This window comes from Phocoena phocoena, chromosome 8 (assembly GCF_963924675.1).
Source record: "Phocoena phocoena chromosome 8, mPhoPho1.1, whole genome shotgun sequence".
NCBI classification, from domain to species: Eukaryota; Metazoa; Chordata; class Mammalia; order Artiodactyla; family Phocoenidae; genus Phocoena; species Phocoena phocoena.
The window spans coordinates 23,420,455-23,446,038 of record NC_089226.1 but is presented as its reverse complement, the minus strand read 5'-3'; positions in this window follow the sequence as shown (position 1 = coordinate 23,446,038).

Sequence of the window (25,584 nt, the reverse complement as noted above, 5' to 3'; positions counted from 1 at the left end):
TAAAGAGGTGTGAGCTTGGGTAAGGCAGGTTTCTCCTGCCAATGAAGCATCAAAGAGGGAGAATGGCTCAGAGCTATCTTTCAGGAATACTTTCAGCAGCTGGGGAAATGAGTCCATAAAATCTGACATCCTCAACACCTAACACAATACATGGCAGTCAGTGCTAAGACATATTTTTTGACCAGATGTTCAACTGATTTTCTAAGAAGTAATAAAAACATCACCTCTGCAAGGATCCAATCTCCATTAGTCCTGTGACATCCTTCTGCACTTATCCTTGGCAGGATGGAATGGGTTACAGTGGATTTATAGAAAACCACTGCCTGAACAGTGTTCAAATTAATGTACACAGAATCAGTTACATTCTTCCAAGGTGAGAGTCAAGTGGCTCTCAGTTGGGGTGCTTTTGCCTCTGAAGGACATTGGGCAGTATCTGGAGACATTTTTGATAATCATGATTTAGGAGGGTGGTGCTACTGGCAACTACTGAGTTGATGTCAAGGAGGCTGCTGAACATCCTACAGTGCACATGACAGTGCTCATAACAAAGAAACATTTAGCCAAAATGACAGTAGTGCTGAGCTTGAGAAACCATGGCTTGGCCCATAGAGTAACCATGAGAGTGTCTGGTGCTCTCTCTCTCCCCTTGACATGCACCCCTTCAACCCCACTGCATGTATTTTGTGGCTACCTCTCCTATTCCACTTAACTTCTGTCCTGATTCAAATGTTGAATACTTGTCTCATTCCTTTAGGAGACTATGAATGCCTGAAAGGCCTGAGTAGTCTTATTTACTCTAAATCTCTCATAACACCTAGCACATGGTAAGAGTAAAATTGTACTGAAATACATTGGAAGGGCATTGATTTTTCAGGCTGATATCTCTGTTCCAGACCATACTGGTGCTCCTCTCATCATCTCAGGTACTCACTAGGAGGTGTCAAGAGCTTGGGTCCTGTTTGGAGTCATCAGGTGAGCTGGACAAAGGATGATTTATATGTTAAGGGAATTCAGGACACAGAAATCCCAGCCTGAATAGTGTGTAGTTGCTCTTTATTTTCTCAGGGTCTCAGAGGTGGAGGCTAGCTAAAAAGGACCTCTGAAGTTGAGGACAGGCAGAAGCATCCAAGAAAGAGAGGATTGTTTCTTTTTTATGCCTTGTTCATTTCATCCCCCCAGTGCTCTGAGCTCACTCATCTTCCCTCCTTCCCCTGCACATAGTCCAGGGGGAAGATGGCCCTGTTACTTATTTCTCTGGGTCTCTTGGAATCAAGACCATCTGTAAGCATGTATATGGGACCATGCTCAGAGCTGCAGTCTTGACTGAAGAAAAAGGAGGTGTAAGAGCCTCCTCTTCTTTCCTCTACATTTCCTTGCCTGGGAGGAGATGGCAGAATTACTAATCAATTTTCAAAGCTTGATTTAGAGACAGGCTGGATCCCAGTCCCCAGTGACAATAACCCTGTATCTACCCACTCAATACCCATTTTAATGTCATTTTAATCTGCAAGTTTATGAGACCACCCAATGCAATCAAATCAATGTACTAAAACTGCTTCAGTGTAGAGTATATATTACTGTTCATGGAGCAGTTTATTTTTTCAGATTTTTCTGGAAGAAAACTATAAGTATTTCTTGCTAGTGGTGGAGCAATAGGAACTAAAATCCTTGGTCTTGAGTCTCGTGGGACTTATTCCAAGTGGAATAAGTCCTCCCTCTCTGGTCTCTGAAGATCTGTTTTTTAGTGTTCAGCCCTGAAGGAGTCCTGAGAGGTGATGTTTTGCCCATATCAATAAAATGCATATCCCCCCATCCTGCAGAAGATTATGTCATTTACATAACACATTCAGCCCAATTGACACTGTTGTCATCTATCATTCAATTAGGTATTTACCATATGTTCTATTCTGGTCATAATAAAATCATTATGAAAATTCATGGAGAAATGCATTCTTCTCGGGCAGACATTGGTTTTTAAATTAGAACATCTCCACTGTTATTATTAATTGTTTTTGTGTGAAAATATCATAAGTGATTGGGCCAAATTACAAATCAGTCTTCTGCCAAATTAAATTCTTAAAATCACTATCATTATTGGGTTATGCTATTGTGAAAGAGAAACAATCAAACCTAGGAAACAATAGAATATTCTTACATGCCTAACAAGTAGAGAAACAGGTTGATGCTTTCTGAAATGTCTCACTCGCCAAATCACCCACTCCTTTATCATCCCCTCGATGAGTTCATCTGTATGTGCATGCACCACACATACATGCGCACACACAAGTACACCCCTAAAGATAACCTAGCAGTAGATCAAAGTCATTAAAGCCCTAAATCCATAAGTCTAGCCACATTTGGAATAAGGACTTGATAGTCTCATCATTTGTGATAAGAATCCAACTGGTTCACTGTGCCCTGGATGTTTATTCTCAAATATGAGATTTGGTATTATACTTGGGAAGATACACAGAATTTTAAAGTAATTTTTCTAGGGAAGATAAGCAGGAGAATGTTTTATTAATAATAGGAAAAACTACAGGATATATGTTTGATTATTTATTTATTTAATTTATTTATTTGAGGCTCAGAAAATTTAACATGCTTAATATAAAATTTGAGCAAATTTGTATATGTGCAACCTCCTGAAACTTTATTTTCCAGCTTTATTGAGATATAATTGACATATAATATTGTGGAAATTTTAATACATACAATGCAAGGATTTGATATATATATATATATATATATATATATATATATATATATATATATATATAGTGAAATGATCACCACAATAAGATTAGTTAACACATTCATCACTCATCTAGTTATAATTATTCTTTGTGTGTGCAGTGAGGACTTATGAGATCTACTCTCAGGGGGACCTTCACGATGGCAGAGGAGTAAGATGTGGAGATCACCTTCCTCCCCACAAATACATAAAAAATACATCTATATGTGGAACAACTCCTACAGAACACCTACTGAACACTGGCAGAAGACCTCGGACTTCCCAAAAGACAAAAAACTCCCCACGTACCTGAGTAAGGCAAAAAAAAGAAAAGAAAAAAGAAAAAGCAGAGACAAAAGAATAGGGATGGAACCTGCACCTCTTAGAGGGAGCTGTGAAGGAGGAAAAGTTTCCACAAGCTTTTTCAAAAGATCAAATTTTGAATTCATTTAACCAGAGTAAATTGAAGAAATAAAAGTAATTGAAGAAATAAAATTAACTAAAGGATATGAAACAGTGAGGGGAAGATTATGGTAAAAGATTCTCTTTAAATTCACTTAGGTACTTCCCTGTTAGCGCAGTGGTTAATAATCCACCTGCCAATGCAGAGGACATGGGTTTGAGCTGTAGTCTGGGAAGATCCCACATTCCACGAAGCAACTAAGCCCATGCACCACAACCACTAAGCCTGCGCTCTAGAACCCGCAAGCCACAACTACTGAAGCCCCCATGCCTAGAGCCCGTGCTCTGTCACAAGAGAAACCACCGCAATGAGAAGCCCATGCACCACAATGAAGAGCAGCCCCTGCTCACCAGAAATAGACAAAGCCTGCATGCAGCAGCATAGACCCAACAGAGCCAAAAATAAATAAATAAATTTATAAATAAATAAAGAGATAAATTCACTTAAAGGAAAGTTTATAAATACAAGTTTTAAAACACACAAATGCACTTTAATTTTGCAGGTCATAATGAATTTTTAGTCTACTAAACTCATCTAATTGAAGATAAAATATCCACCAACACACATGGAAAGGAACCCCTGAAAGCAGAAATCCATTTCCCTAGAAATGTATTTATTTTGCCTTTAAATAGTAAGTGAAGGAGTGAAAGAAGAAACAAGGATTCTTCTAAAGAAATATTAGCTTCAGGGCCCAGATTTTTAAATTACAGTTATGGCATCAGAAAGAGGACTAGACCTGAAAATTGAAAATAAGATTTTGGGTCCTGGCTTTGCAATTTACCAGCTCTATTACCTCGGAAAAATAACTTTACTGCAGTATTTCAGTCTTAAAATATGTATAATCATAACAATTATATAGTTGTTATATATATAGCTGGTATATATTGGATGCTCAATAAATATTGGTTAAATGAATTAAGGGTGTTTGTGAGATTACTTTGCAAACTGTGTAGACAACAGTACTTCCATAGCACTTAACAGCACCTGAAACAATGACACATATTACTCATTTATTTTTGATTTCTGCCTCCCCCTCAACTAAAGGCAAGCTCTATGAAAGCAGGAAATTTTTTGCCTTTTCTGGTTTTGTATCTCAATTTTCTACACCTTTACATTTAAATTTACGGAGACCTTCAGGATGGAAGAAGACTAAGACGTGGAGATCAACTTCCTCCCCAGAAATACATCAGAAATATATCTACATGTGGAATATCTCATACAGAACACCAACTGAATGCTGGCAGAAAACCTCAGACTTCCCAAAAGGCAAGAAACTCCCCACATACATGGGTAGGGCAAAAGAAAAAAGAAAAAACAGACAAAAGAATAGGGATGGAACCTGCACCTCTGGGAGGGAGATGTGAAGGAAGAAAAGTTTCCACACACTAGGAAACCCCTTCACTGGTGGAGACAGGGGCTTCAGAGCCATGAAAGACAGCACAGCAATAGAGGTGCAGAGGGTAAAGAGGAGAGATTCCCGCACAGAGGATCAGTGCAGACCGGCACTCACAAGCCTGAGAGGCTTGACTGCTCACCCGCTGGGTCAGGAGGGGGCTGGGCGCTGAGGCTCGGGCTTTGGAGGTCAGATCCCAGGAATAGGAGTGGGGCTGACTGAGTGAACATAGCCTGAATGGGGCTAGTACACCACAGCTAGCTGAGAGGGAGTCCAGGAAAAGGTCTGGACCTGCCTAAGAGGCAAGAGGAGAGGGGATTCAGAGCACTGCCTAAATGAGCTCCAGAGATGGGCACAAGCTGTGGTTATCAGCGCAGACCACACAGATGGGCATGAAATGCTAAGGCTGCTGCTGCAGCCACCAAGAATCCTGTGTGCAAGCACAGGCCACTATCCACACCTCCCCTCCTGGGAGGCTGTGCAGCCTGCCACTGCCAGGGTCCTGTGATCCAGGGACAACTTCCCCAGGAGAACACATGGCATACCTCAGGCTGTTGCAATATCACGCTGGCCTCTGCCACTGCAAGCTCGCCCCGCATTCCATACCCCTCCCTGCCCCTGGCCTGAGTGAGCCAGAGCCCTCTAATAAGCTGACACTTTAACCCTGTCCTGTCTGAGTGAAGAACAGATACCCTCAGGTGACCTACACACAGAGGCATGGACAAATCCAAAGCTGAACCCCAGGAGCTGTGTGAAAAAGAAGAGAAAGGGAAATTTCTCCCAGCAGAGGCAGGAGCAGCAGATTAAATCTTCAAAATCAACTTGATGTACCCTGCATCTGTGAAATACCTGAAGAGACAATGAATCATGCCAAAGTTGAGGCAGTGGTCTTCAGGAGCAATTGTAGAATTGGGGTTTGCTTTCTGCATCTAATTAGTTTCTGGTTTTATGTTTACCTTAGTTTAGTATTTAGAGCTTATTATCATTGGTAGATTTGTTTATTGATTTGGTTGCTCTCTTCTTTTTTAAAAAAAAATATATTTTTTTTTCCTTTTTCTCTTTTTGTGATTGTGTATGCTTCTTTGTGTGAATTTGTATAGCTTTGCTTTTACCATTTGTCCTAGGGTTCTGTCTGTTTTTTTTTTTTTTCTTAGTATAGTTTTTAGTGCTTATTATCATTGGTGGATTTGATTTTTGCTTTGGTTACTCTCTTCTTTCTTTTTTTAATTACTGTTTATTTATTAATTTTTAATAATTTTACTTTTTCTCTTAATAAATTTATTTTATTTTCTGTTTTTCTTTCTTTCTTTCTTCCTTCTTTCCTTCCTTCTTTCCTTTCTTTCTTCCTTCCTTCCTTTCTTCTCTTTCTTTCTTTCTTTCTTTTCCTCTGAGCCATATGGCTGACAGAGTCTAGGAGCTCTGGCCAGCTATCAGGCCTGAGCCTCTGAAGTGAGAGAGCTGAGTTCAGGATATTGGCCCACCAGACACCTCCTGGCTCCATGTAATATCAAATGGCAAAAGCTCTCCCAGAGAACTCCATCTCAACACTAAGACACAGCTCCACTCAACGACCAGCAAGCTACAGTGCTGAACAACCTATGCCAAACAACTAGCAAGATAATAACACATCCCCACCCATTAGCAGAGAGGCTGCCAAAAATCATAAGTTCACAGACACCCCAAAACACACCCCCAAACGTGATCCTACCCCTCAGAAAGACAAGATCCAGCCTCATCCACCAGAACACAGGCACAAGTCCCCTTCACCAGGAAGCCTACAGAACACACTGAAACAACTTTACCAACTGGAGGCAAACACCAAAATAAATGGGAGCTATGAACCTGCAGCCTGCAAAAAGGAGACCCCAACAACATTAAGTCAAGCAAAATGAGAAGACAGAGAAATACACAGCAGATGAAGGAGCAAGGAAAAAACCCACCAGGCCAAACAAACAAAAGAGGCAGTCTACCTGAAAAAATATTCCTGAAATTATAGGGGTCCCAGAAGAAGAAGAGAAAAGGAAAGGGACTGAGAAAATATTTGAAGAGATTATAGTTTATAACTTCCCTAAAGTGGGGAAGGAAATAGTCAATCAACTATAGGAAGTGTAGACAGTCCCATACAGGATAAATCCAAGGAGAAACATGCCAAGTCACATATTAATCTGACTATCAAAAATTAAATAAAATGAAAAAATATTAAAAGCAGCAAGGGAAAAGCAACAACTAATACACAAGGGAATCCCCATAAATGTAACAGCTGAACTTTCAACAGAAACTCTGCAAGCCAGAAGGGAATGGCAGCACATATTTAAAGTGATAAAAGAGAAAAACCTACAACCAAGATTATTCTACCCAGCAAGCTTCTCATTCAGATTTGACAGAGAAAATAAAACCTTTACAGGCAAGCATAAGATAAGAGAATTCAGCATTACCAAACCAGCTTTACAACAAATTCTAAAGGAACTTCCCTAGGCAGGAAACACAAGAGAAAGAAAAAACCTACAGTAACAAACCCAAAACAATTAAGAAAATGGTAATAGGAACATATGTATCAATAATTACCTTAAATGTAAATGGATTAAATGCTCCAAAAAGACATAGACTGGCTGAATGGATACAAAAAGAAGACCCGTATATATGCTGTCTACAATATACTCACTGCAGACCTAATAACAGATACAGACTGAAAGTGAGGGGATGGAAAAAAGATATTCCATGCAAATGGAAATCAAAAGAAAACTGGTGTACCAATTCTCATATCAGACAAAATAGACTTTAAAATTAAGACTATTACAACTGACAAAGAAGGACACTACATAATGATCAAGGGATCAATCCAAGAAGAAGATAGAACAATTGTAAATATTTATGCACCCAACATACGAGCACCTCAATACATAAGGCAAATGCTAACAGCCATAATGGGGAAATCGGCAGTAACTCAATCATAGTAGGGGACTTTAACACCCCGCTTTCACAAATGGAAAGATCATCCAAGATGAAAATAAATAAGGAAACACAAGCTTTAAATGATACATTAAACAAGATGGGCTACTGAGCCTGCGTGTCTGGAGCCTGTGCTCTGCAATGGGAGAGGTCACAACAGTGAGAGGCACGCATACTGCAAAAAAAAAAAAAAAACCCAAGATGGACTTAATTGATATTTATAGGATATTCCATCAAAAAACAACAGATACACTTTCTTCTCAAGTGCTCATGGAACATTCTCCAGGAAAGATCATATCTTGGTTCACAAATGAAGCCTTGGTAAATTTAAGAAAATTGAAATCGTATCAAGTATCTTTTCTGACCCCAGTGCTATGAGACTATATATCAATTATAGGGAAAAAAACGGTAAAAAATACGAACAATTGGAAGCTAAATAATACACTACTAAATAACCAAGAGATCACTGAAGAAATCAAAGAGGAAATTTAAAAATACCTAGAAACAAATGACAATGAATACACGATGATCCAAAACATATGGGATACAGGAAAAGCAGTTCTAAGAGGAAAGTTTATAGCAATACAATCCTACCTCAAGAAACAAGAAATGGCTCAAAAATAAACAGCCTAAGCTTACACCTAAGGCAATTAGAGAAAAAATAACAAAAAAACACCAAAGTTAACAGAAGGAAACAAATCATAATGATCACATCAGAAATAAATGATAAATGGGAGTGTCTTCTTAATTTCACTTTCAGATTTTTCATCATTAAAGTATAGGAGTGTCAGAGATTTCTGTGCATTAATTTTGTATCCTGCTACTTTACCAAATTCATTGATTAGCTCTAATAGTTTTCTGGTAGCATCTTCAGGATTCTGTATGTATAGTATCAGGAGAAAAGCAAATACCATATGCTAACAGATATATATGGAATCTAAAAAAAAAAAAAAAGTCATGAAGAACCGAGGGGAAGATGGGAATAAAGACACAGACCTACTAGGAAATGTACTTGAGGACTTGGGGAGGAGGAAGGGTAAGCTGGGACAAAGTGAGAGAGTGGTAGTGTATATATGGACATATATGCACTACCAAATGTAAAATAGATAGCTAGTGGGAAGAAGTTGCATAGCACAGGCAGATCAGCTCAGTGCTTTGTGACCAGCTGGAAGGGTGGGATAGGGAGGATGGGATGGAGGGAGACACAAAAGGGAAGAGGTATGGGGATATATATATATATATATATATATATATATATATATATATATATATATATATGACTGGTTCACTTTGTTATAAAGCAGAAACTAACATACCATTGTAAAGCAATTATACTCCAATAAAAATGTTTAAAAGAAAAGAAATAAATGAAAAACAAATGAAGGAAACAATAGCGAAGATCAATAAAACTAAAAGCTGGATCTTTGAGAAGATAAACACAATTGATAAACCATTAGCTAGACTCACCAAGAAAAAAAGGGAGAAGACTCAAATCAATAGATTTAGAAATGAAGAGGAGAAGTAACAACTGACACTGCAGAAATACAAAGAATCATGAGAGACTACTACAAACCACTATAGGCTAATAAAATGGACAACCTGGAAGAAATGGACAAATTCTTAGAAAAGCACAACCTTCTGAGTCTGAACCAGGAATATATATAAAATATAAACAGACCAATTACAAGCACTGAAATTGACACTGTGATTAAAACTCTTTCAACAAACAAAAGCCTAGGACCATTTGCCTTTACAGGTGAATGCTATCCAACATTTAGAGAAGAGCTAACACCTATCATTCTCTAAGTCTTCCAAAATATAGCAGAGGGAGGAACAGTCCCAAACTCATTCTACAAGGCCACCATCATCCGGATATCAAAACCAAAGATAACACAAAAAATGGAAACTACAGGCCAATATTACTGATGAACATAGATTCAAAAATCCTCAACAAAATACTAGCAAACAGAATCCAACAGCATATTAAAGGGATCATACACCAAAATCAAGTGGAGTTATCCAAGGAATACATGGATTCTTCAATATATGCAAATCAATCAATGTGATACACCATATGAACAAGCTGAAGGAGAAAAACAATATGACCATCTCAATAGATGCAGAAAAAGCTTTTGACAAAAGTCAACACCTATTTATGATAAAAAAAACCCTCCAGAAAATAGGCATAGAGGGAACTTACCTCAACATAATAAAGGCCATATATGACAAACCTACAGCCAACATCGTTCGCAATGGTGAAAAATTGATACCATTTCCACTAAGATCAGGAACAGGACAAAGCTGCCCACTCTCACCACTATTATTCAACATAGTTTTGGAAGTTTTAGCCACAACAATCAGAGATGAAGAAGACATGAAAGGAATCCAAATCGGAAGAGAAGCAGTAAAACTGTCACTGTTTGCAGATGACATGATACTATACATAGAGAATCCTAAAGATGCTACCAGAAAACTACTAGAGCTAATCAATGAATTTGGTAAAGTAGCAGGATACAAAATTAATGCACAGAAATTTCTGACACTCCTATACATTAATGATGAAAACTCTGAAAGAGAAATTAAGGAAACACTCTCACTCAGCATTGCAACTAAGAAATAAACCTATCTAAGGAGACAAAATACCTATATGCAGAAATCTATAAGACACTGATGAAAGAAATTAAAGATGATACAAACAGATGGAGAGATACACCATGTTCTTGGACTGGAAGAATTAACATCATGAAAGTGACTATACTACCACAGCAATCTACAGATTCAACACATTCCCTATCAAATTACCAATGGCATTTTTCACAGAACTAGAACAAAAAAAAATCACAATTTGTATGGAAACACAAAAGAGCCCGAATAGCCAAAGCCATCTTGAGAAAGAGAAATGGAGCTCAAGGAATCAGGCTCCCTGACTTTGGACTATACTATAAAGCTACAGTAATCAAGACAATATGGTACTGACACAAAAACAAAATATAGATCAATGGAATAGGACAGGAACCCCAGAGATAAACCCATGCACATATGGTCACCTTATCTTTGATAAAGGAGACAAGAATATACAGTGGAGAAAGGAGAGCCTCTTCAATAAGTGGTGCTGGGAAAACTTGACAGCTTCATGTAAAAGAATGAAATTAGAACACTCCCTAACACCATACACAAAAATAAACTGAAAATGGATTAAAGACCTAAATGTAAGGCCAGATACTATAAAACTCTTAGAGGAAAACATAGGCAGAATACTCTATGACATAAATCACAGCAGGATCCTTTTTGACCCACCTCCTAGAGTATTGGAAATAAACCCCAAAAGAAACAAATTGGACCTAATGAAACTTGAAAGATTTTGCACAGCAGAGGAAACCATAAACAAGATGAAGGAAGAACCGTCAGAATGGGAGAAGATATTTGCACACAAAGCAAGTGACAAATGATTATTCTCCAAAATATACAAGCAGTTCATGCAGCTTGATATCAAAAATACAAACAACCCAATCCAAAAATGGGCAGAAGACTTAAATAGACATTTCTCCAAAGAAGATATACAGATTGCCAACAAACACATGAAAAGATGTCCAATCATCTAATCATTAGAGAAATTCAAATCAAAGCTACAATGAGATATCACCTCACGCCAGTCAGAATAGCTGCCATCAAAAAATCTACAAACAATAAATGTTGGAGAGGTTATGGAGAAAAGGGAATCCTCTTGCACTGTTGGTGGGAATGTAAATTAATACAGCCACTATGGAGAACAGTATGGAGGTTCCTTAAAAAACTAAAAACAGAACTGTCATACAATCCAGCAATCCCACTACTGTGCATATACCCTGAGAAAACCATAATTTAAAAAGTCATGTTCCACAATGTTCATTGCAGCTCTATTTATAATAGTCAGGACATGGAAGCAACCTAGGTGTCCACTGATAGAATAATGGATAAAGAAGATGTGGCACACATATACAATGGAATATTACTCAACAATAAAAAGAAACGAAATTGATTTATTTGTAGTGAAGTGGATGGACCTAGAGACTGTCATACAGAGTGGTATAAGTCATAAATAGAAAAACAAATACTGTATGCTAACACATATATACGGAATAGGTTAGGGATTCTGATACCCTGTGCAGTCGAAAATTCAGTATAACTTTTGATTCCTCCCAAACTTAACTAGTAATAGCCTACTGTTGAATAGAAGGAAGGCTTACTGATAACATAAACAGTTAATACATATTTTGTATGTTAAGTTTTTATTACTATACTCTTACAATAAAGTAAGCTATATAAAAGAGAATGTTATTAAGAAAATCCTAGGGAAGAGAAAATGCAGAGTACTCTACTGTATTTATTGCTACTCTAAGATTAGTCATCTGTTTACAAGATGAATTGCTTGCCAGTACCTACATCAATATTGTCTTAAATGATACAAAACACTGTATACATTATACATATTACACTAGACATCAAAAAATGAAAACATAATGTTATAAAGAAATATTTATTTACAGGTATAACAATTCATACATTGATAATGGAGAAGCAGCAATATTATTGCTTTATGCCTAATGTAATCAATGCAATTGTTTCACAGTAGCCTATCTTATACACTAATGAATGGATAGTTATAAAATTTTTATGGCATACAGTATTACAGTCATATTCACAATATAGTGTTGGAAACATAATTACATTTCTTAAAAAAACACTTACCTGTTATGATAATTTGATATGCAGTTTCTCCAATTACCAGATCAAGCGAGAATGAGAGTGTAAGAGAGAGAGAGAGAGAGAGAGAGAGAGGCATACTCTACTGCAATGTAATTCTTTGAAGGTAAAGTTATAAAACAGTAAGAAAACTAACACATTGTTAGCTTTATATTAAATATCACTCACCTTATGCTTATGTAAGGACAGGCTATCCATTTAAATACAAGCCTTGCACACAATGTTCTTTTATGTCTTCTTCCTCATACTCAGGAAGTAGTCCTGGAAGCACTCATCTCCATCTTCTGTTAATTCCTCTGGTGTAGTAACTATTAGCACTTGAATTTCTCCAAGATCCATATCTTGCAACCTTTCACTCTCTACCTTTGTTGCAATATCCACAATCCCTTTCATGATTTCCTTGATTGGCTCTGTCATAAATCCTGTGAAGTCATGCACAATATCTGCACATGGTTTTCTCCAGCAGGAATTTATTGTTTCAGGCTTGATGGCTTTCATGACTTTTTCTATAGCAACAGTAGTATCTTCAGTGGTGTAATCCTTCCAGACTTTCATGAGGTTCTCTCTAGCGGGGTTCTCTGCTAGAATGTTGACAATCCTTTCCATGTGTAATGAGCCTTAAAGGTCCTTATTGGTATCCCGATCTAAAGTCTGAATTAGAGACATTGTGTTTTGGGGTCAAGTAGGCCACTTTGAGGCCTTCAGTGATGAACTCATGGGGTTCTGGTTGACCAGGAGCTTTATCCAATACCAAAAGAACTTTGAAATGTATTCCCTTATTGGGAAGGTACTTCCTGACTTCAGGGACCAAGCATTGATGGAACCAATCCAGAAAAGCGGTTCTCATTATCCAGGCCTTCTTGTTGTACAACCAAAGACTGGCATCGGGTATTTATATTTTCCCTTCAAGGCTCAGGGGTTAACAGCTCTGTAGAAAAAGGCAGTCCTGATCGTAAACCCAACTTCATTTGCACAAAACAGTAAAGTTAGCCTATCCCTTCCTGTCTAAAATCCTGGTACTCACTTCTCTTTCTTACTAATAAATGTTCTTTGTGGAATTTTTCTTTTTCTAGAATAGGGCACTTTCATCTGTATTAAAAAACAATTCAGGCAAATATCCCTTCTCCTTAATGATTTTCTTAATAATGTCTGGGAACTCATCCGCTGTCTCTTAGTTCGCAGAAGCTGCTTCTGTTATCTTGCCATTTTTTAAGCCAAACCTTTTCTAAAATTATAAAGCCATCCTTTGCTTGAATTAAATTCTGGTGAGGAAGGTGAGTTTTAGATCCTCATCTTACTCTTGATTTAAGTTGTCATATAATGAATTCATTTTTTCTCAAATCATATTAGAGTGTGTAGGTATGTCTTTCCTATAACAATCCTACACCTATATCAAAGCTGTATTTTCAATACAAGATTAAAAGGTATTTCACAAAAAGTGCAAGGTTTTTGTGCCTGCTGACATAGCTGTGGTCACAGCTTCATGGATTTCCTTTTCTTTTTTTACAGTGATTCTTTGGCTGGATTCATTTATCTTGAAATGGTGGGCAACTGCAGCTGCAGATCTCAATCTATAGTACATGTAAAGCAATTCCAATGTTTCTTGTAATGTCATGACTTCTCTTTGCTTCTTGGGAGCAAATCCAGCATCACTAGTGACACTTTGTATGGGTTCCACAGTGTTATTCAGGTTTATGGTATTGCACTAAACATGATGAAAAATATGCATGAACTATGAGTGTTCACTTTTCACTGTGATACTCAATTTACTGGAAAGATGAGCTGCTCATGTGAGGGTGATTAGTATCACACAGCATTTTAAGCAGACACAACACTTGAGCTCACTGCAATAGCAAAAAGAGGTGGCTATGAAATTATTACAGTGGTACAGTATGTTCTACAATTAATTTTATGCAGGTATGTTTAATAGTGCATCTTTATATTTTTGTTGACTGTGAATGGCATCATATATGGTCTTATTGTGTGGGTAAATTTTAACTTTTTAGAGTAGATTTGTGTATATTTTATGGTGGTATATGATAAAATAAACTACATATATTTTATGCATTCATATGTATTTTATTACATACCTAACTTTTCCTTAGTATTTTTGATATTTCTGGTCTATGTGGTTCATCTGCAAGTTTTTTGCAAATTGTTGCAAATATCCAGAAAATTGCCCTATATATTTGTTGAAAACCATCTATATGTAAGTGGACCTACACATTTCAAACCCATGTTGTTTAAGGGTCAACTCTGATTTTTATTAGAGCAGGGTACCATATTTTAGTTTCCAGAGAATAACAAGCACAGTGTTTTGAAAAATAGAAATAATTCTCAAATCTGACTCATTAGGAATATCATTTTCAACAATCTCTGATTTTCTTTTCTGAAGCGTTTTCCACAACTGAAATAAGAGAGCCACTATTTGTCTAGGGCAGGGTGGTTTACCCAATTTCTCAATCATCACACATTTCCCTAAAGAAGGTCCCTGTCTCAGGAATGGGGAACAGGGACAGTCCATTTGATAAGGAAAATGTGGCAGTGGTAGCACAAAGCTGCTGGGTCACAAGGCATGTGGTTGAGGGTATCTGGAGGGGCACAGAGTTAGGGAAAGAGAGGTTCCTGCCAACTAAGGTGCAGGACAATGTACAAGCAGAAGAGAGCTCCAAGCTTGCTTTATAATATCAAAGGCCAGTTCTGCTTGTGAAAGATTCATATTTACAAGTCTTCAGTATTTCCACCAAGAAACCACTGGGTGAATACTGGTTTTATACATTTGTCTCTCTCTAATGCCTTATATGTGGTTATCCTTTTTTGTTATTTTCTTCTTTGGCAAAAAAAAAAAAAAATTGTAAAACACCAACACTGACTAGACTAGAGATGGTGTTCGATTCCTGGTTGTCTGGGATTCCGATCTTGGAGGAGGCAGGCTGAGTCCTAGACAGACAGCAGATACTCATTAAGAGTGGGGAAAATTTTGCCCTGCTTATTGGGTTGACAGATGAGGGGTGGGGTGGAAGGGAGTAATTTTGTGGTACAGAGTCAGCAAATGTGCCCAGGCATGAGATTAGGGGACTCTGATGGAAATGAGCAGCTGTGACTGTATCACCTGTCCAAAAGCATTACCCAAGTCAAGTCAGGTCAGTGGAGGATGCAGGCTACTGATGTGCAGCTAGCCTCAGAGAAGATTGACTGGATCACAGTAGGAAGGTGGCAGTAGGGGATGTCAGGGTAAGTCCTTACTTAGTAACAGCATAGGCAGTGGCTTGATAAACAGCCACCGATTTGGATAGGATGACCTCAGTGCCCAGGTCTCATCTGGGTGCTGGTGCCTCCACCTCTCTCTGGGCTCTGCTGGCCTCAGGCAGCTATTCTCTCTTGATGCGTTTCTGCTTGGCTACTTGACCTCTGATACACTGCTTTTCCCTGCTCCTCAGTTTGTGAGTGTGCCTCGATCCCTGTCACAGGTGTATGAATTATTCAAGTAGTCCTTTCCTGTCTTCGCAGACATGCTCCATGGCTTCTGTTGCTGCTTATAATCCCAGAAATCACAGGGCCCTGGTAGGGGAAGGCATGTTCTAGAACAAAAATATATACAACAGATAAACCAATTTTATTTCTGCAAGATGCTACTGAATTCAGTTAAACAACTACTCAGTTTGGCCAGAGATGAAAGGAATATGAGTTGGAAAAAAAATTAAAACAGCTGGAATAAACTGACTAGTCATTTCAGCCTAAATTCTTGATCACTTTGGACTGCATAGACAAAGCCTTAGGGAGCTTCTGGAACACCGTTCCCATAGCAACTATACAAAGAGAAAGTGGCAATAGGAAACAGTGCATATGAAATTTATTTTATCTTCTTTGCCTGACTTCATTTAGGACCATCTCATATTCCCTTAGGCCCTGGTCATCTGGGCATGTTATTTACTTATTTTTTTAACATCTTTATTGGAGTATAATTGCTTTACATTGTTGTGATAGTTGCTGTTGTATAACAAAGTGAATAAACTATATGTATACATATATCCCCTCCCTCATGCATCTCCCTCCCACCCTCCCAGGTGGTCACAAAGCACTGAGCTGTTCTCCCTCTGCTATGCGGCTGCTTCCCACAAGCTATCTGTTTTACATTTGGTAGTGTATTTATGTTCATGCCACTCTCCTTCTTCATCTCAGCTTACCCTTCCCCATCCCCGTGTCCTCAAGTCCATTCTCTATGTCTGTGTCTTTATTCCTTTCCTGCCCCTAGGTTTTTCAGAACCTTTTTTTTTGTTTTTTAGATTCCATATATATGTGCTAACATACGGTGTTTGTTTTGTTTTTCTCTTTCTGACTTACCGCATGTTGTACGACAGTCTCTAAGTCCATCCACCTCACTACAAATAACTCAATTTCAATTCTTTTTATGGCTGAGTAATATTCCATTGTTTATATGTGCCACATTTTCTTTATCCATTCATCTGTTGATAGACACTTAGGTTGTTTCCATGTCCTGGCTACTGTAAATAGAACTGCAGTGCAAATTGTGGTACATGACTCTTTTTGAATTATGGTTTTCTCAGGGTATATGCCCAGTAGTGGGATTTCTGGGTCATATGGTAGAACTATTTTTAGTCTTTTAAGGAACATCCATACTGTTCTCCATAGTGCCTGTATCATTCTACATTCCCACCAAAAGTGCAAGAGGGTTCCCTTTTCTCCACAACCACTCCAGCATTTATTGTTTGAAATTTTTTGATGATGGCCATTCTGGCCAGTGTGAGGTGATGCCTCATTGTAGTTTTTTTTTCTCATTGTAGTTTTGATTTGCATTTCTCTAATGATAAGTGATGTTGAGCATCCTTCCATGTGTTTGTTTGCAATCTGTGTATGATCTTTGGAGAAATGTCTATTTAGGTCTGCTGCCCATTTTTGGATTGGGTTGTTTGTTTTTTTGATATCAAGCTGCATAAACTGCTTGTATATTTTGGAGATTAAATCTTTGTCACTTGCTTCATATGAAAATATTTGCTCCCATTCTGAGGGTTCTCTTTTCATCTTGTTTATGGTTTCCTTTGCTGTGCAAAAGGTTTTAAATTTCATTAGATCCCATTTGTTTATTTTTGTTTTTATTTCCATTTCTCTAGGAGGTGGGTCAAAAAGGATCTTGCTGTGATTTATGTCATAGAGTGTTCTGCCTATGTTTTCCTCCAAGAGTTTTATAGTGTCTAGCCTTACATTTAGGTCTTTAATCCATTTGGAGTTTATTTTGGTGTATGGTGTTAGGAAGTGTTGTAATTTCATTCTTTTACGTGTAGCTGTCCAGTTTTCCCAGCACCACTTATTGAAGAAGCTGTCTTTCTCCATTGCATATTCTTGTCTCCTTTATCAAAAATAATGTGACCATATGTTCATGGGTTTACCTCTGGGCTTTCTATCCTGTTCCATTGATCTATATTTCTTTCTTTGTGTCAATACCATACTGTCATAATTACGTAGCTTTGTATTATAGTCTGAAGTTAGGGAGCCTGATTCCTCAAGCACATTTTTTCTTTCTCAAGATTGTTTTGGCTAATCCAGGTCTTTTGAGTTTCCATACAAATTGTATAATTTTTTGTTCTAATTCTGTGAAAAATGCCATAAGTAATTTGATAGGGATTACCTTGAATCTGTAGATTGCTTTGGGTAGTATAGTCATTTTCACAATGTTGATTCTTCCAATCCAATAACATGGTGCATCTCTGCATCTGTTTGTAACATCTTTAATTTCTTTCATCAGTGTCTTATAATTTTCTGCATACAGGTCTTTTGTCTCCTTAGGTAGGTTTATTCCTAGGTATTTTATTCTTTTTGCTACAATGCTGAATGGGAGTGTTTCCTTAATTTCTCTTTCAGATTTTTCATCATTAGTGTATAGGAATGCAAGAGATTTCTGTGCATTAATTTTGTATTGTGCTACTTTACTAAATTCATTGATTAACTCTAGTAGTTTTCTGGTAGTATCTTTAGGATTCTCTATATATAATATCATGTTATCTGCAAACAGTGACAGTTTTACTTCTTTTCCGATTTGGATTCCTTTTATTTCTTTTTCTTCTCTGATTGCTGTGGCTAAAACTTCCAAAATTATGTTTAATCATAGTGGTGAGAGTGGGCAACCTTGCCTTGTTCCTCATCTTAGTGGAAATGATTTCAGTTTTTCACCATTGAGAACAATGTTGACCGTGGTGTTTTACATATGGACTTTATTATGTTGAGGTAAGTTCTCTCTATGCCTACTTTCTTGAGGGTTTTTATCATAAATGAGTGCTGAATTTTGTCGAAGATTTTTCTGCATGTTTTGAGAAGATCATATGGTTTTTCTCCTTTAGTTGGTTCATATGGTGTATCACGATTGATTTGTGTATACTGAAGAATCCTTGCATTCCTGGGATAAACCCCACTTGATCATGGTGTATGATGCTTTAATGTGCTGTTGGATTGTGTTTGCTAGTGTTTTGTTGAGGAGTTTTGTATCTCTGTTCATCAGTGATTTTGGCCTGTAGTTTTCTTCTTTTGTGACATATTTGTCTGGTTTTGTTATCAGGGTGGTTTTGGCCTTGCAGAATGAGTTTGGGAGTGTTCCTCCCTCTGCTATATTTTGGAAGATTTTGAGAAGGATAGGTGTTAGTTCTTCTCTAAATGTTGGATAGCATTTGCCTGTGAAGCCATCTGGTCCTGGGTTTTTGTTCGTTGGGAGACTTTTAATCACAGTTTCAATTTCAGTGCTTGTGATTGGTCAGTTTATATTTTCCAGTTCTTCCTGGTTCAGACTCAGAAGGTTGTGCTTTTCTAAGAATTTGTCCATTTCTTCCAGGTTGTCCATTTTATTGACATATCATTTTTTGTAGTAATCTCTCGTGATCTTTTCTTTTTCTGCAGTGTCAGTTGTTATGTCTCCTTTTTTACTTCTAATTCTGTTGATTTGAGTCTTCTACCTTTGTGTTCTTAATGAGTCTGGCTAATGGTTTATCAATTGTGTTTATCTTCTCACAGAACCAGCTTTTAGTTTTATTGATCTTTGCTATCATTTCCTTCATTTTTTTTCCATTTATTTCTAAACTGATCTTTATGATTTCTTTACTTTTGCTAACTTTGGAATTTTTTGGGGGGAGGGGTTCTTCTTTCTCTAATTGCCTTAGGTGTAAATTAGGTTGTTTATTTGATTTTTTTCTTTTGTCTTGAGATAGGATTTTATTGCTATACACTTCCCTCTCAAAACGGCTTTTGCTGCATTCCATAGGTTTGGGTCATCATGTTTTCATTGTCATTTGTTTCTAGGTATTTTTTGATTTCCTCTTTGATTTTTTCAGTGATCTCTTGGTTATTTAGTAGTGTATTGTTTAACCTCTATGTGTTTGTATTTTTTATAGTTTTTTCCTGTAATTGATATCTAGTCTTATAGTGCTGTGTTTGGAAAAGGTACTTGATACAATTGCAATTTTCTTAAATTTACCAAGGCTTGATTTGTAACCCCAGATATGATCTACCCTGGAAAATATTACTTGAGTATTTGAGTAGGAAGTATATTCTGGTTTTTTTTTGGGGTGGAACATCGTATAAATGTCAATTATGTCCATCTTGTTTAATGTATCATCTGAAGCTTGTGTTTCCTTATTTATTTTCATTTTGGATGATCTGTTCATTGGTGAAAGTGGGGTGTTAAAGTCCCCAACTATGATTGTGTTACTGTTGATTTCCCCTTAGCATTTGCCTTATGTACTGAGGTGCTCCTTTGTTAGGTGTATAAATATTTACAATTGTTCTGTCTTCTTGGATTGATCCCTCAATAATTATTATGTAGTGTCTTTGTTTGTCTCTGTAACTGTCCTTTTTTTAAAGTCTATTTTGTCTTATATAAAAATTACCACTCCAAGTTTCCATGGATTTCCATTTGCATGGAATATCTTTTTCCATCCCCTCACTTTCAGTCTGTATGTGTCCCTAGGCCTGAAGTGGGTCTATTGTAAACAGCATATATATGGATTTTGTTTTTATATCCATCCAGCCAGTCTATGTCTTTTGGTTGGAGCATTGAATCCATTTACATTTAAGGTAGTTATCAATATATATGTTCTTATTACCATTTTCTTAGTTATTTTGGGTTTGTTATTTTAGGTCTTTTCCTTCTCTGGTGTTTCCTTCCTAGAGAAGTTCCATTAGCACTTGTTGTACAGCTGGTTTGGTGGTGCTGAATTTTCTTAGCTTTTGCTTGTCTGTTAAGGTTTTTATTTCTCCATCGAATCTGAATGAGATCCTTGCTGTGTAGAATAATCATGCTTGTTGTTTTTTCCTTTTTCTCACTTTAAGTATGTCCTGCTACTCCCTTCTGGTTTGCAGAGTTCTGCTGAAAGATCAACTGTTAACCTTATGGAGATTCCCTTTTATGTTATTTGTTGCTTTTTCCTTGCTGATTTTAATATTTTTTCTTTGTATTTAATATTTGATAATTTGATTAATATGTGTCTTGGCATGTTTCTCCTTCTATTTATCCAGTATGGGACTCTCTGCGCTTCCTGGAGTTGATTGACTATTTCCTTTCTCATATTAGGGCAGTTTTCAACTATAATCTCATCAAATATTTTCTCAGTCTCTTTCGTTTTCTCTTCTTCTTCTGGAACCCCTATAATTGGAATGTTGGTGCATTTAATGTTGTCCCAGAGGTCTCTGAGACTTTCCTCAATTCTTTTCATCTTTTTTCTTTATTCCACTCTGTGGTAGTTATTTCCACTATTTTATCTTGCAGGTCATTTATCCATTTTTCTGCCTCAGTTATTCTGCTATCGATTCCTTCTAGAGAATTTTTAATTTCACTTATTATGTGGTTCATCATTGTTTGTTTGCTCTTTAGTTCTTCTAGTTCCTTGTTAAACGTTTCTTGTATTTTCTCCATTCTATTTTCACTATTTTGAATCATCTTTACTATCATTGCTCTGAATTCTTTTCCAGTAGACTGCCTATTTACTCTTCATTTGTTTGTTCTGGTGGGTTTTTAAACTTGCTCCTTCTTCTGGTGCACATTTTTCTGTCTTTTCATTTTGCTTAACTTACTGTGTTGGGGCCTCCTTTTCTCAGGTTGCAGGTTCATAGTTCCTGTTGTTTTTGGTGTCTGCTCCCAGTAGGTGAGGTTGGTTCAGTGAGTTTTGTAGGCTTCCTGGTGGAGGGGACTGTTGCCTGTTTTCTGGCTGATAAGTCTGAATCCTGTCTTTCTGGTGGACAGGACCACTTCTGGTTGTGTGCTTTGGGGTGTCTGTGAACTTAGTATGATTTTAGGTAGCTTCTCTGCTAATGGGTTTGATTGTGTTCCTGTGTTGCTAGTTGTTTGGCATGGGGTGTCCAGCACTGGAGTTTGCTTGTTGTTGAGTGGAGCTGGGTCTTAGCATTGAGATGGAGATTTCTGGGAGAGCTCTCGCTGAGTGATATTACGTGGGTCCAGGAAGTCTTTGGTGGTCCCATTCCTGAATCCAGCTCTCCCACCTCAGAGGTTTAGGCCTGACACCCGGCTGGAGCACCATGATCCTGTCAGCCTCACAGCAGTGAATGTGGTTGTCTCCATTATGAAGTCCAATTATGAGAGTCTACAATAGCTGTTCAGCTAGAACAGGCTGACTTGGGAACACTTTTTCTATGAGTCTGTCTCCAGTTGCCAGTGGCTATAAGAGTAGGTCTCTGCATGTGCTGCCAGAATCTTAAATGTTTATATAGAGGTCTTCACTGGGTTCAGTCATGGATTAAGTACAGATGGTCTCAAGAAAACCATACTCTCTCATTTATGTGCTTGAAACAGCTCCTAAGCCTGACGGCCTGCAAGCTGCAGGAAGACGAGACCACCCAGGGCATCCTGCAAGCCATGATTCTTACCATGAACCCCGCTGCTGCTGCCATGGAAGCCAGCTTCCCCCACCCCTCTGCAATGAGTTTTCAGTGAAGCTTTCCCTCTGTTCTGATGAGATTCATGCTACCTGAGTTGCCCAAAGTCATAGAGCAGTTAAATATTGGGGCTGGGGTACAAACTCAGAAAATCTGTCTCCAATATCTATGTTACCTCACCCAACGAGAGTGGGGAGTCCACACACCTAAACGTTTCACCCCTGTGAGCCTCCTTCTCAAACCTGCATCACCACAGAAGCTAAGCATGTTCTTTTTTTCCAGGAAGTTTCCCCCAGGAAAGAATTTTGCTTGAAATGCCCTTTCTTACCTTCCTCTGACAGACAGATTGAGATTCTCATTTGCAATTGTGAACTTCAGTCCTTTGTGTCTCTACTGAAATCTTGCCTCAAACTGTCCCTGTCCCTCTCCCTTGAACTTTGCTGGTTTCTTTTGCTATAGGATTACAGAGTTTATTGCAAAAGGGATGGGAAACCCATCCTAAAGGTATCTCACTCTACGACGACTCCCTACACCTCTTTTTATCACTAACAAGTGGGTGATTCAGAACATTCATTGTTTTCTCCTTTTACAGACTGATTTTTTTTTAAACATCCTTTTTGGAGTATAATTGCTTTACAATGGTGTGTTAGTTTCTGCTTTATAACAAAGTGAATCAGCTATACATATACATATATCCCCATATCTCCTCCCTCTTGTGCCTCCCTCTCACCCTCCCTATCCCACGCCTCTAGGTGGTCACAAAGCACTGAGATGATCTGCCTGTGCTATGCGGCTGCTTCCCACTAGCTGTCTATTTTACATTTTATAGTATATATAAGTACATGCCACTCTCTCAGTTCATCCCAGCTTACATTCCCCCTTACCCGTGTCCTCAAATCCTTTCTCTAAATCTGCATCTTTATTCCTCTCCTGCCCCTATGTTCTTCAGAACCATTAATTTGTTGTTGTTTTTAGATTCCATATATGTGTGTTAGCATATGGCATTTTTTTCTCTTTCTGACTTACTTCAATCTGTATGACAGGCTCTAAGTCCATCCACCTCACTACAAATAACTCAATTTTGTTTCTTTTATGGTAGAGTAATATTCCATTGTATATATGTGCCACATCTCCTTTATCCATTCACCTGTTGATGGACACTTTTGTTGCTTCCATGTCCTGGCTATTGTAAATAGACCTGCAACGAACATTATGGTACATGACTCTTTTTGAATTATGGTTTTCTCAGGGTATATGCCCAGTCGTGGGATTGCTGGGTCGTATGGTATTTCTATTTTTAGTTTTTTAAGGAACCTCCATCCATTTTCTGGATGTACCAGAATTTATACATTCACCTGCTAAAGGGCATCTTGGTTGCTTCCAAGTTTGGGCAATTGTGATATAAACATTTTGTGCACGTTTTTGTGTGAACATAACTTTTCAACTCCTTTGGGTAAATACTGAGGTGTGCAGTTGCTGTATCATATGTTAAGAGTATATTTAATATTGTAAGAAACTGAGAAACTGTCTTCCAGCATAGTTGTACCATTTTGCATTCCCACCAGCAATGAATGAGAGTTTCTTTTGCTCCACATCCTTGCCAGCATTTGGTCTTGTCAATGTTCTAGATTTTGGTCATTCTGATAGATGTATAGTTATCTCTCATTGTTATATTTGCATTTTCCTGATGACATATGATGTAGAGCAGGGGTCCCCAAACCCCGGGCCATGGACCGGTACATGTCTGTGACCTGTTAGGAACCAGACCACACAGCAGGATGTGAACAGTGAGCAAGCCAAGCTTCATCTATATTTACAGCTGCTCCCCATCACTCACATTACCACCTGAGCTCTGCCTCTTGTCAGATCAAAGGTGACATTAGATTCTCATAGGAGCTCAAACCCTACTGTGAACTGTGCATGCGAGGGCTCTAGGTTGCACTCTTTATGAGAATCTTATGCCTGGTGATCTGAGGTGGAGCTGAAGCAGTGATGCTCGCACTGGGGAGCAGCTGCAAATACAGATTATCATTATCAGAGAGGTTTGACTGCACAGACACCATAATAAATAAATTTCTTGCAGACTCATATCAAAACCCTATGCATCTATGGAGTAGACTGGACATAAGCAACACACTTCGGGTTTCACTGTCTCCTATCACCCCCAGATGGGACCACCTAGTTGCAGAAAAACAAGCTCAGGGCTCCCAATGATTCTGCATTATGGTTAGTTGTATAATTATTTCATTATACATTACAATGTCATAAAAATAGAAATAAAGTGCACAATAAATGTAATGTACTTGAATCATCCTAAAACAATCTCCCTGCCACGGTCCACGGAAAAATTGTCTTCCACGAAAGTGGCCCCTTGTGCCCAAAATTTTGGGGACCACTGATGTAGAGTGTCTTTTGATATGTTTATTTATCTCTCACAGAATGTTTTCCCCTTACCAAGAGATAGCCAGGGAATTAGTCTGAAAGCTGTGAAAGTAGTTCCAAGTATAGTGTGGACTAGAGTAGCTCCAAGAGGTGCTGTAAGTTTGGAGTAGGCAGTCAGTGACAATTTCCAAATTGCCAGGCATTTTAAGTAAGGATTGTGTAGCTGTACTATGGTTAATCAAAATGGTATGGTAATGGTGTCTTTATTGCATACATTACTGGGGCCATTTGGAAAACAGAAGCACTGAAAGATCAGACCCTGATCAAAAATTTCCTTGGGAGTCATTTGAATCTATTCAAGGGAAAGAACATTGATTCTTTAATTTCATATTTAAAGAAATAATTGTGGTATATTTGGTCATAGCCTCCATTTACTCTTGGCAACAATAGCTCTCTTTTTCTTTTTTCTTTCTGTCTTCTCTAGAACATAAGCTCCAAGTATCTCCTTGAGAGAATTCTTGAGCAGCTTAGTGCAAATTTGCAGTGTCTTTGATGGGTCCTGCTCTACTCATAGCTTCCTCATGCAGTTTCATTGTTGATCCACGTGTAGAATCCTTCCCAAGGTGACTTTTGTTCACACTGAGAAAGTAGTGGGGAGTACAAGGGACTTCACAGTTAGGGCGTATTATAGAATGTGTATGGGTTGAAGGTAAGGTGGACTGAAGTATGAGTCACAGCTCTGCCATCTTCTGTCTCTGTAAACTTGGAAAAATTACTTAACCTTTGTGAAGCTCAATTCCCTTATCTGAAAAATTGGGATATGATCGTTATTAGTTGATATTACTGTGATTGATAAAATATATTGATTATTTACAAAGTATTTGGAAGGGTGGCTACAAGGATCAAGTGAAACAATGCATATTTTTATGTAAAATGTAATGCATGGTGAGTAAGAGCTTATATTGCTCTCATTCTTATTCCTGACTCTTTACGAGTTTCTACTTCTTACACTGTGCTGCCCTTCCT